We start from the raw sequence: 12,671 nt of genomic DNA on the forward strand, positions 1-12,671 counted from the left end.
AACTAATGTTATATTTCTTGAAAATAAGAACATTTAATGATCTTAAAAAAAATCTGTGAATCCTTGTTGTTTTTGAGCCAAACAAAAATATTGGATGAAGTGAAAAAGAGAGAGTGCTCAAAAACGAATATAAGGATGCCAGGCATTGGATGATAATCGCAGCCTTTGGATCTTTGGCAGACCCCCCAAAACAGTTGTGCTGGCAGCTTTAGAATTGTCTTTGAGTCAGTCTGTCAGTTGGTAATGCTGCCAAAGCCCTCTCTGAGCTACCCTGGCCTCGAAGTTCAGCACCCTTTTAGAATCTGAAAGACTGCTTCCCTTTCAACACTCACCAGCTTCTGTCCTTGATTCAATCTTCCATTCATTCTTTTATGGATTTGAAAATATTGTTTCCTTATACCTATAGCAGTTTTCTGCAGAAATATGTATTTTTGCATCATTTCTTTTACATATAGAAATTTCTTTGAGCATCAGAAATGTAATCCATCATGTCTTTGATACATAAGAAGTGCATGTAGCTTTTGAAAGATTTAGGTGATGGCCTATGGAATCAGTCCCAAATTTATATTCCTGTATTTAGGCTACAGATAACAATATTAATAGATATTTTGATAAGGAGAATAAAGGTAGAGGAGAGATTTAATACTAAAACACCAAATTAGAATTTCTTCATGTGTGTTTTGTTTATTTAATTCAACAGCAACATCAACAAAAAGTGTCTTAGCAAAAGCCATCTCCCTTGGTAATTTGTTCCCTAGAATAATGGAATTCTGCTTCCCATGAATCACTCACCTGATGGCAGGATCAGGCATGGGTCCATCAGTATTATTACTGAATTCAAGCACTTTTTCATGTTTCTGTGGCTTTAATAGAATACTTTTCATGAGCACAGAGATGGTATGCATGTTATGACAGAGGATAATAATGTAAAATCTAAAGGCAGTAACTAAACAAAATACAATTAAATCTTCCTTTAACTGGAAAAAAAAATCAGCCTGTTAACAAAGGGAATCCCCTCATTCATATTCAAATAAGAGCATCCCTGATTTCGAACAGAAATACTCAGTAGTATTACAGAGTAAAAGACCTTAAGCATTAAAGTGAAAGCCTAATCTCTAAGCTTTGGGTAAGGTATTGGGAATTAGGTAAAAGGAAATGGATTCTAATGGCTCTCTGACAATTAGTCCTTTGCATAATGTTCATGAAGTGCTGATGGTATAACCAGGATCAAAATAAAAACAGGCAAACCAGGTGATATCTAGGGGCCAAAAAAGCTTCAAATGGCATGGGAGGTCCTCAGTTTCCATGCCTATATTGGGAACATTACCCACAATAAAGAAATAAACAAATAAATCAACAAATAAATAAATAAATAAGTAGACGACTAAATAAATAAATAAATGAATGAATGAATGAATAAGTAAACAAATAAACAAACAAACAAATAAATAAATGAATGAATGAATGAATAAATGAATAAATGGTAACTATCAAACTAATACTATCCCAAAGAATAAATTAGCAAATCCATTTGTTTTTAAAGTGGAGTGCAATCATTCTTAACAGAATTAATTTGATAATGAAATTTTTATAGCCACATGATATATACAATAGAAGTAACAAGAGTTGTAGGCTAAGTTTACCTTAATTGATAGGAAACACAAGAAAAAGGGTGTAATTTAGCCATAAGAATAATAACTAGCTAGCATTTACATAGCACTTTTAGGTTTGCAGTGGCATTTCCAGATATTATCTCATTTTGATCCTCATAGAACCCTGAGAGGCAAGTGCTATTATATCCCTATTTTACAGAAAGGTAACTGAGGCTACAGCAATTAATTGCCATAGTTAGTGTCTGAGTCCAGATTTGAACCCTGGTCTTCCTGTCTTCAGGCTCAGTGCACTATCCATTGTGTCACCTCTCTGCCTAGAAATGATTTGTGTTTGTTTCCATTTTCAGTAATTACTAATTTCAGATGACTTTGTAGACCATTAAAACTGAACATTTTTCATATATTCTCCTCACCGAAGGCACCTGTGAATAAGTGAAACTACCAAAAAGAAGACTTTGATTAGTTGCACAGATCTCCCATCAATGAATTAGTTAAAAGATGAGATTTAAAGTATGTGATCATACTCCCACCTCTGCACCATATACAAGTGACAGTCAAGATGATAGCATTTTGCTGTGTAATGATATACAGATAACATTTTTGCCCTGGAACCATTCCCAAACACCAGAAGACACTGATAAATTGAGAATGCATGAGTTTTTTAAATATTGGGGGGGGGGGGAGTTAATTGGTTTTCATTTCTTAGGAGAAATTTGCCAGCTATTTGGCAGATGCTGCTCATTCAAGGAAAATCAAATTAGTAGATATTCTAGACCTCAGTCAGTGTAAGCACATAGTTCTCTGGCCCCCCAACAAATGTTGTAGAACCTGGGAGTGAAACTAGGTCCCAGAAACCATCATGTCCATCATGTATGAGGAAGCTGGTGGCCCGATGACTTTAGGACCAGGCATGGAGTCAGGACTGAATCAAATCTAGACTGAGACTCCACAGGGCAAGTCGCTTAATGTCTGTTTGCCTCAGTTTCCTCAACTGAAGATGAGAATAATAACTCCTATCTCTCAAGGTTTTTGTGAGGCTCCAGTGAGTGTTTGTAGAATACTTAGCACAGTGCTTGGCCCTTTCCAAAGGCTCCTTCCCCATGCCCTCTATCCCTAAAACATATATAACCAGTGGTTCTTTGTTTGAAGGCCCCAGTGAGAGGGAATCCTCATCGTCCTGAAACTCTTTCTGAACCCTTGCTCCGAATTGTCTGTGTTTCCCTCTATCTGGGCTGAACGGACTGCATAACTTGAAGAGATAAGAATTGGGCATCTCAAGCCACACAAGGCCAGTCCTCATGTGGCATCTACCAAAAGCCCTTTATCACCCTGATTTCCCTCTTCTACATTGGCTCTGATTTTGTAGTGTCCTTCCCAAAGTGTACCCCAAACACAATATGGTGTTCCAGATGTGGGCTGGGCACCCCAGAGAATACCCTCCCAGCCCCAGAGGCCCTTCCTTGACTTATCACTGCCACGTCCTCAGGAGGTTTTTGGCTGCCTTATCACGCTGCCATCTTGTTTTGACCTTGGAGCTGGTGTTGAACCTTAGTGTACTGCAATATAATTTGGACTTAAATATTCCTTGACATATTTTAGTAAAACTGGTCAACATTTATTAACTCTTTTGGAGGTCATTATGAAACAAACAAGGGATGCCACCGGGTATAGATGAAAGTTAAGAATAATCATCTATCAAAAGATTAAAAACAGCCAAAGCAGCAGGACCTAGAAGTAACTCTAAGGTATTTATGAGGACAACAGTCTACCCAAATTGTCCAAGTAATCTAAGGGAGATTAATCTAGTAGCATGGACAAAAGACTTGAGGAGTCATTGGGACCAGGGACAGAGTGGAAAAAGGAAGAATGAATCTGCCCCTGGGTAGGATGGTGGGAAAACAGAGATGATGATGAAACCTTAAAAAATGCTGTTTTGCCTATTAATCTGATTTTCTATGTACTTAATGAACTGTACTAATATCACTCATACTAGGAGGCAGGGGCCACCAAGAGTTCACTGAAGAATTAAAGCATAAGCTAACACATCCTGCTACCAAATAAGGTTTTTAAACACTTTCCCATCTTCTGTTCACAGTTTGCCTTCCTGCCTTGTCTCTCCTAATCTTTCCATCTTTATCTCTCTCCCTTTTTGCCTCTTCCAGTTCCTAATTGTCCAAAATCATATTTGAAGATAAGAAATTGATCATTTCTAAAATACTTAAGAAGAAAGAAGTAACTATTACTCTTTCCTTTTCTGACAATAGATAGTATGAAAGTTGTTTTGTTGTTTTTTTTTTCTCACTCCTTATCTTTGTTGCTTAGTGGGCACAGAGATGGGATGGATCAGAGAGATCTGAGAAATGTAGGCAGCCAGGAAGTCCTTCAAGTGGGATCATAAGATGAAAACACTGGAACCACTGCCTGAAATATTTGTAACAAACTGGATAGCGAAAATCTTCTAAATACCACAGGATCTCTGTGTAGACCATCAATACATTTAGATGAGCATGAAACAAGGGAGGCAAATTTATCCATGCACTTAAAAATAGTAATATGTTGTTTTAGTCTTAGAATCAGAGGGGGGAATTCTATAAGAGACTGAACCACAGGAATTAGAAATTCTGAAATGCTGGTGATTAGGAATCTCCTAGCAAGATTTTATCTTTGCAAAGAAAAATATTTGTGTCTCTGGTAAAATAATGAATGGAATTTTATATACTTAGGCAGTCTGAGTATTGTTTGAGGTTTCTGAAAATCTCTTTTGTATAAAGAAAATGGGATAGCTGATATGTACTATTATATGAAAAATTGCCACAGACTGTTGTACCCCATGTATTATAAATATAGTTTGTAGGCTTTCCTTGTCAGCCTCCTGTCCTAATTGTCTCATTTTCTTTTCTTTGGTCATATCACTAGCAGAGAATAGATTTTCAGACAGAATCTCTTGGTTAAACTAGAGGAGAGAAAGAGGACCAGCTGAAAAATATGAAGTGATTAAAAAACAGAGTTCCAACCAGAGTTGTTCAAATAAAAAAAAATTTTAAAACCCAATTAGAAACAAAAGTCATAGAAAATGTGAACATATTGTGTTCCTTAAATAACCAGATGTTCCTTCTCTCCTGAAGGCAGTAAGGGCTAGGAATAAAAGGTTTAAAACTATTGTTTTAAGTTAACTGTGAATTTTGCAAATCTGTTTTTACCCTTTAGCAAATAAAATTCTAATACAGCAACATAAGCAAAGTAATTTTCATCATTGGGCGTTCTTATTTGTATGTTGTTGTGTGTGTTGAAGTGTTAACCTTATCACAATGACTTATTACAAATGAAATACAGTACATAAAAAATTACCATTGTAGATTCTGCACCAGGAACTCGCAGGCTCTCCTTTGTCAGTCTTGGAGGCTTGAATGTTTCTCAGGAAATATACCTCCCAAGTTTGTAAGCAGCCCTTTTGCTGGGCCGTGTTACTGTTTGCGGAAGAAACTAGTTAGAAATAAGGCAGTTTGATTTCACAGAGCCATTCGTGTACATATAAAGTGAATATGAAAATATATAATATATCCTGTTCTTAGACTTGTCCAATTCAAATTGGGCCTCCATGTCTAAGGTAATACTAAGTTTCATTTCTTTATCTGAACTGTAAAATGTCAAATTTTGAGAAAGTTACTCAATTAAACATTTACTCCTCATAATGCAAAAATGATCATTTTATATATGTATGTATATATTTATCCATAGATGTATGGAAATTTCCACATACATATATGGAAATGCACACAGCAGCATCAGTAGTGTGAATGGCTTTAGGAAACGAGGTCTTACACAGAAATCAGTGCTGCAGTAAGTAACGATTCCAGAAATTCACAAGTAGTGATTGACTTCCAACTCTCATGGCCAGCAGAAATGTATTCCTGCTTCTAACGTCGTCTTATCGGAGTAGTTATGACCCCCATAACGCACATGTGCCTGGCTCTGTCAGCAGTGTGCCGAGCAGGTGAGTTTGAGGCTCCTTCCGTGATGCCTGCTTTACCTGCCAGACTCCCAGAAGCCTGGGTGCTTGGTCAGCCGTGTGGTGCCTAGACTTCCTTTTCCTTCTCCCCCACTCCTGCCCCCCCAGGAAAGTACCTTCTAATGTCCTCCTGGTAGAGGATAGTACCAGAGAACTGGAAATCTCCTTTGAAAACTGGCATTATTAGGAATTATTTGTGCTTGTGCTTTCTTTGTTAGACTGTTCTTATAACTAAAAAATGAATGGGAAATTAGTTGTTGATATTGTTGCTTACTATTCTTTAAGCATCAAATTACATATATTCTTATATATAAATTGGATACAAATTAATATACAAAATATAAAATATATATTACATACTTTTCAGAAATAATATTTTGGTTTATGTAAATAATCAGATATGTTTTATACCCAAAACACAAAGCATGTGTTTTGACTACAGATAAATAACCAAGAAAGTTTTTTAGCCAACTTTCAAAAATCATACACATTTACAATAAAAATGTGAAAAATGCAAAAATAAACTTTTTATTCTTTTTTATTCAACATATCTTTCATTAAGAAGTATGGCCATGTATTTCTTTACCCAAATTTATTACCAAATTTATCACCAGTTCCTTAAATAATTTTATATTTGTGTTGTTATACATTCAATATAATTTTTCAGTTATACTTGATTTTTTTTTTTGCTAAAAATGTTGAAATCAGACCAGATTGATTTCATTAATATAATGGAATATTCTTTAAATTCTAATCCTAGTTAGAAGTTAATATTCTATTCTTCTTCAGGCATCTATATTACCTAGCAGTTTAAATGGCTATATTAAAAGCATAAGAGGATCCAAGTTTAGAAATCTCCAATCAGGGGAGAGGGAAAAACTCATCTAGTATGTATTTTAATGCAGCTTCTTTTATAATATTCTAAAATGGTCTAAATCTTTTTTTTTTTTTAACCCTTGTACTTCGGTGTATTGTCTATAGGTGGAAGAGTGGTAAGGGTGGGCAATGGGGGTCAAGTGACTTGCCCAGAGTCACACAGCTGGGAAGTGGCTGAGGCCGGGTTTGAACCCAGGACCTCCTGTCTCTAGGCCTGACTCTCACTCCACTGAGCTACCCAGCTGCCCCCTAAATCTTTTAATCACATAATATTATGGTAACCCATGGTTCATAAATATTTTAGGAAACAATGAAAATAACTGTAAGAGGGATCTGTTTTTAAGAGGTAACAAGCTTTTGGTTTTTGAGTAAAGAAGCTTCCAAATTCATAATAAATTTACAACTTAAAAACAAACCAACTTTCACTTTGCTTCTATCCCAACCTTGTCCAAATAGTTGCCAAATCTTGTCAATTCTACCTCTAAGGTGTCTCTAACCTCCATCCCCTTTTCTCTGCTTACCCAGCTCCCACCCTAGGTCAAAGCCTTATTGCTTCTTATTTGGACTTTTGCAGTAAATTCCTAATTGGCCCTCCTGCCTCCACCTCCTTTCTCCTCCTCCAGTCTATCCTCCATAGAGCTCCCATACATAGTTTCATTTTTGTTGACTTCCCTCATCAAGGAGCCTCACTGATTCCTCATTTCCTCTGTAATAAAGCAGAAAAAGTTGGGGGCAGCTGGGTAACTCAGTGGATTGAGAGTCAGACCTAGAGACAGGAGGTCCTAGGTTCAAATCTGGCCTCAGACACTTCCCAGCTGTGTGACCCTGGGCAAGTCACTTGACCCCCATTGCCCACCACTCTTCCACCTAGGAGCCAATACCCAGAAGTTAAGGGTTTAAAAAAAAATTAAAAAAAAAAAAAAAACAGAAAAATTTCTCTCCTTTCCCTACTCCTGACCTTCCAGATTTTCTTACTTCTACACCAGTAATCTTCTCATCCTGGAGGCGCCTCCGCCTCATACCCCCTCCTCTTTTTGGTGAGTTCCTGTCTGGTACTGTCATTTTATGAGGAGCCCAGATGATGCATTTCCACTTTTCTTCTATTCTCCTGACTTTCTGGACTTTTCCACCTTGGCCACTACCTTCCACCACTACCTCCCCAGTATCTAGCTCCCTCTTATAAGTTGTCTTCTATAAAAAGGGAAGCCTCTTGAGGGTAATAATTACCTTTTTTTTTTCCTTTTAAGCTTACATTTGTATACTAGAGCTTAGCACAGTGCCTGGCACAGTCAATTCTTAATAAATGCTTTATCTATCCATCTTCTATTTGGTATTCGAGGTCTTTAATAGTCTGTTTTCAAGCTCTCTTTACAAACTAATTACACATTAATCTCCCTCATGAATCCTAGTTCCAGCCAAATTGCCTTCTTTATTATGTCCCAAACTCACCATGGACCCTTACGTAGACTGCCTCCTTGGCCTGGAGTGTTCTTCCTCCCTACCTCTGCCTCACGGAATCCCCACTCAGCAGTAGGACTCCTTTCCTTCCCCTAACCGCCATTATTAGTGCTCTGCCTCCTACCCCAAAAGTGTTGTGTATTTATTTTGTATATTTAAGTCTCTAGAACCCAACGCATTGTGTGGCCCATAGAGGCTGGCTGTTCCTGTTGAATTCCTGCTAAGTCTAGTATTCTGCTTTCAGATAAAGACAAAGAACTGGGGGGTCATTTCTCTCTTCCCCAAAATTATCTCGTTATTACTTCTCCTCCCACAGAATATAAGTTCCTCCAGAGCAAGGGCTCGTTGAATTTCCTGTTTCCCAGCACACTGCCTGGCACAGAAGATGCCCCGTAATAATCAATGTTTATTGAATGTAACTAAATTCTCCTTCTTAGTAGGACCCTGCTAAGTGCCTCCCTGGGCCCCCAAATAGGGCCTGTTCATAAGTAAGGATGGCAGGGGAGGAGGAGTCTGGTGGCATGGAAGTGTTTAAGCATCTGAAGGCACTCTTGATAGAACCCCTTATTCACGTTGGCTTTGGCTTCTCTTTCCAGTCTGGAATAGAGAATGTGAAGGGCCTGTTGTTCTGTGGGAGCCTCCCTGCTAGTGAAGGCTCGGCAGAGTAGTTGGGAAAAGATGAAGCGGGGGGAAGGGTCGGGATGCGGCCTCACAGGATGTGCTTATGGGAAAGGGACAGAAAGTGGAGCCTCGAGAGCTGAGTTCAAGTACTAAACCTTGGACTTCCCGACTTATGGGGCTGGGAGTGAATCCTTCCCTGTCTCTCGCCTTGTGTTTCCTCGTGGCTAAAGTGAGAATGCTTATTCTTACTCCCCCACCAACACCCATTGGGTTATTCTGAGAAAAGGCCTTTTTGGAGGGTTACCTGGTCGGAAATAAGAGTTGTTGTAGTTCTTTATTATTCATTACTCTTCTCTGTGTGGCCAGGGGAAGGCCCCCTGGCCTTCCTGAATTGGTGGAGGCCACGCTGGGCATCAGCTCTGCCCGAGAAAAGTCCTCGTGGCCACAGCAGCAGGGAATACCCGAGCACTGGCCTGTGCTAAGAATTAGGAGAGAGAAATCTGGGGTGGCGTTTACTCAGCTATCTACCAAGGGGGAGAGAGCAGTAAAACTTTCTAGACCTATATATAGGTCCTGACTGCCTCTCAGCATTTAATGGAACATTTGAGATTGGAATAATGCAATTATCAAATTTACTACTAGAGAAATAGTTCAGTCCCAGATATTTCACTGTGCCTTTATAGTATTTCCCAGCCCAACCAATACTTTTGCTGACTGACTGTCATATAAAAAAGAATGGGGTGAAAGTCTTAAATACTCAACAGCAAGAACATTCTAGGCTTAAGAACTACCCAAGTGTTAAACAGTAATTGCATTTCCAAGTCTCCTGGCTCTCTCTCTACCACCACGGCATTCCCTTTATTCATTGGGCGCCCATAAGATCTCTAACACACCGTCATAATCTGCTTCCAAGGATCACAGCAATGGCTGACAACGTCACCTCCTTGGGGGAGTTATTGGCAGTCGAGTCTCAGGGATCCCAGCGGCGGGTTGTGGCAGCCCTTTGCTTCCCCTTCTTTGGATTCCTGCAGCTTGCCTACTTGACCATTTCACTGTTTGTATTATCACCTTTCCCAAAGGACAGATAGAAGAATAAAACCATATTAAAAACTTAAAGGAGACGGGGCAGCTGGGTAGCTCAGTGGAGTGAGAGTCAGGCCTGGAGAGGGGAGGTCCTAGGTTCAAACCCGGCCTCAGCCACTTCCCAGCTGTGTGACCCTGGGCAAGTCACTTGACCCCCATTGCCCACCCTTACCACTCTTCCACCTATGAGACAATACACCGAAGTACAAGGGTTTAAAAAAAAAAAAAAAAAACTTAAAGGAGGCAATTTTACCACAATTTAGAATCTCTCATCAAGGTTTTCTTGGGGAAGGGGATGGAATCTATTGGATAAAAAAAATGAGGAATTTTCTGTGGATTTCAATTATCCACGCCTCCCATTGGGGCAAATCATTCAGGTATTAATTAGGCTATCAGTGCAGATATCTGCTAATCCCAGTTAAGGCAAGTGGGAGAAAAGTACAACATATAAACAAATTAAGGAGCACTCCAGAACCAGTGCTGGGTTGTTTCTTCTCTTTCATCTTAACAAGATGTTCAGCCACATGACCATCACAGCTACCACTTTGGAAGAAGTGATTCTTTGCTGGCAGTAGAGGAACGGGTAAGGGAGACAGAAGAAAAAACTGGACCCTGCCTATCATTTTGACCCTGTGGACCTTAAAAAAGTGCCAGGAGTCCAGAACCTTTCTGTCAACATAATGGGAACATTACCTATTCACTACAGTGATATTTCCCAATTTCATTGGCTTCTGGAAAAATAACCCAAGAGTTGCCCTTCTGCCCCCTTAAAAATACTATTATATCTCTGAGAATGTAGTCCCTATAGGAAATAAAAAATTCAGCCTTTAGGGGTTTTTTGCACACCGCCTTTGTCCACATAGTTTTTGGTGGCCCTTTGGAGCTCTTTATCTGCAGTGTTTATTGAAAATGAGTTAAAGGAGGGACAGCCTAGTAGCTCCATGAATAGAGAGGCAGACTTGGAGCCTGGAGGTCCTGGGTTCAAATGTGGTCTCAGACTTGGCTAGCTGTGTGCCCTTGGGCAAGTAATCTAATCCCATTATCTAGCCCTCTTCACCTTTCCTCCTAGGAACTAATACTTGATTCTAATACAGGAGGTAGGGATTTAAAAGAAATGAATTAAAGGAGATATGAACTGATTAAGCTGACAGCTATAAGAATTTCCATAAAATGTCTTGGTCTTATAACTGACCAGTCTTCATAATACAGAGTTTTTCTGTTAGTAATTTGATTGCTTGTTGACATTTTCTGTTGTAGTTTTTATAGCACAAGAATACAAACCTTCCTTAACACTTCATTTCTCTCTTTTTTCCCCCTCTATCTAAAATATAGATAGATATGTATCATTTATTCCTTTAGAGGTTCTACTTTAGGCTATTAAAATTGTCTTCAGGGATCCGCACTGAGCAGAATATCAAGAAAGAAAAATAGAGAGGTTGTGTAGTATCTAGTTTTTTTTTTTAATCCAGAAAATTAGTTAAGATGACATTTGGATTCTCTTTCCACTTAGCTTCATTCTAGTTTTTTTTTTTTTCTGAGGGTTCAAAATGAATGCAGAAGATTGCTATTAATGTGGTATAAGCTAGCTCATTTTATTTTCAGTTGAATTGCTGTTTAAACTCACTAGTTCATTAGAGGACAACCTTGAAGCATCATCTGAAAAGCATTGAGCAAATCCAAATGCTCAAACCACATTAGGGATCTTTGAGACCCAGCAGTTAGCCTCCACTTTTAATACAAAGTCACCCCAGATCCTATAGTACTGGTACTGAGGAAAGGAACACGGAGAAGGTGCCCAAATGATGTAAAGCACACCCCTAGGGAACCTTGCCTCTTGCATTCCTAATGTGAGGTCAGGTTGGCAACCCTCTCCTGGAGCTTCCTTTACTCTGTCCTCATACACAATTTTCCACAAATTACAGCATATTGCAGCTAATCACCAAAGAACACACCAGCTGCTTTCTATCTCTCTGCTTCTAGTAGAGGGATGCAAGAGACAAGGCATGTACCTTGTGTGTATCCTTTGTGTACTAGCCTGGCTTCCCTGTCCTTGGCACCAGGATTAGGAACTCTGAGGTGACCACTATGCTCTTTTTTTTCTTTCTGAGAATCCAATAAACTGAGGACTAGAGACGGTGATGACAAGACATGACCAGGATTAGAGAATGTAAGGCTAGGTAGAGACATAAAGAATGTAAAACAGAATTTTACTGATGTAAATAAAACTACTGGTATTTTAAAGCATCCCTTGATTAAACAAGGCAAAGGTGGTGAAATTCTGCAAGGGGCCACAGAACAAAAGCATTTCATTTCCTTGTTTATCATTTGTTAATTCATTTGGTTCTGTCTTCTTTACAACTAAGGGGCATAGTTTTGGGGATTTTTTTCTTTATTACTTTTGTGGATAGTTATTAAACTTATATTTTTAAAAAAGAAAAAAAAACATTTAAGAAATTAAAGCACATTGAATGAATGGCTCTGTCAGACTAGCATAGACCATCCCCCTAGAGAGCCCATATTGACTAATTCTTCCTGTTAGTATAGTACATAAAGGGACATCTACTCTTTACCATTGCTGACTTTTCTTCCATGTTGTTGCCAGAAGCTGTGATGGAACTATGCTAACAAACTACTGATTCTATGTTGCTAATATCCTAACCACCAGGAAAAATTTGGGGAGCCTCGTGAGACCACGTTAGTTGCCAGTCAGCTCTGATGACTTCTTCATTTATTTGCAGAATCATAAAATTTTGAAGCTTGATGGGACCTTCAAAAGCATCTCTTCCCATCCCTTCATTTTATAGATAGGAAAACAAATAGCAGGTTAGTGATTTGGTCTAGGGTTAACAGAGGGCAGAACCAGAGTTAGAATTACACCTTCTGACTCCCAGGACATTGTCCATTCTGCTGTGTCAAAGTCTTGAAAAGATTGCTATGATGATGACATTTTTGAAATTTTTGGCACTTACTTATAATGAGAGCAAACCTGGGACATATTTTTTAAACTTCTT

At 38.8% G+C, this 12,671-nt stretch overlaps 1 protein-coding gene across 1 annotated transcript in view; it reads left to right on the forward strand.

Moving 5' to 3' along the window:
• The window catches only part of TBC1D5 (TBC1 domain family member 5), a 650,187-nt gene that overhangs the window by 568,971 nt on the left and 68,545 nt on the right, over nucleotides 1–12,671 (forward strand). The window lies entirely within an intron of this gene.

This window comes from Gracilinanus agilis, chromosome 5 (assembly GCF_016433145.1).
Source record: "Gracilinanus agilis isolate LMUSP501 chromosome 5, AgileGrace, whole genome shotgun sequence".
In the NCBI taxonomy this organism is placed as follows: domain Eukaryota; kingdom Metazoa; phylum Chordata; class Mammalia; order Didelphimorphia; family Didelphidae; genus Gracilinanus; species Gracilinanus agilis.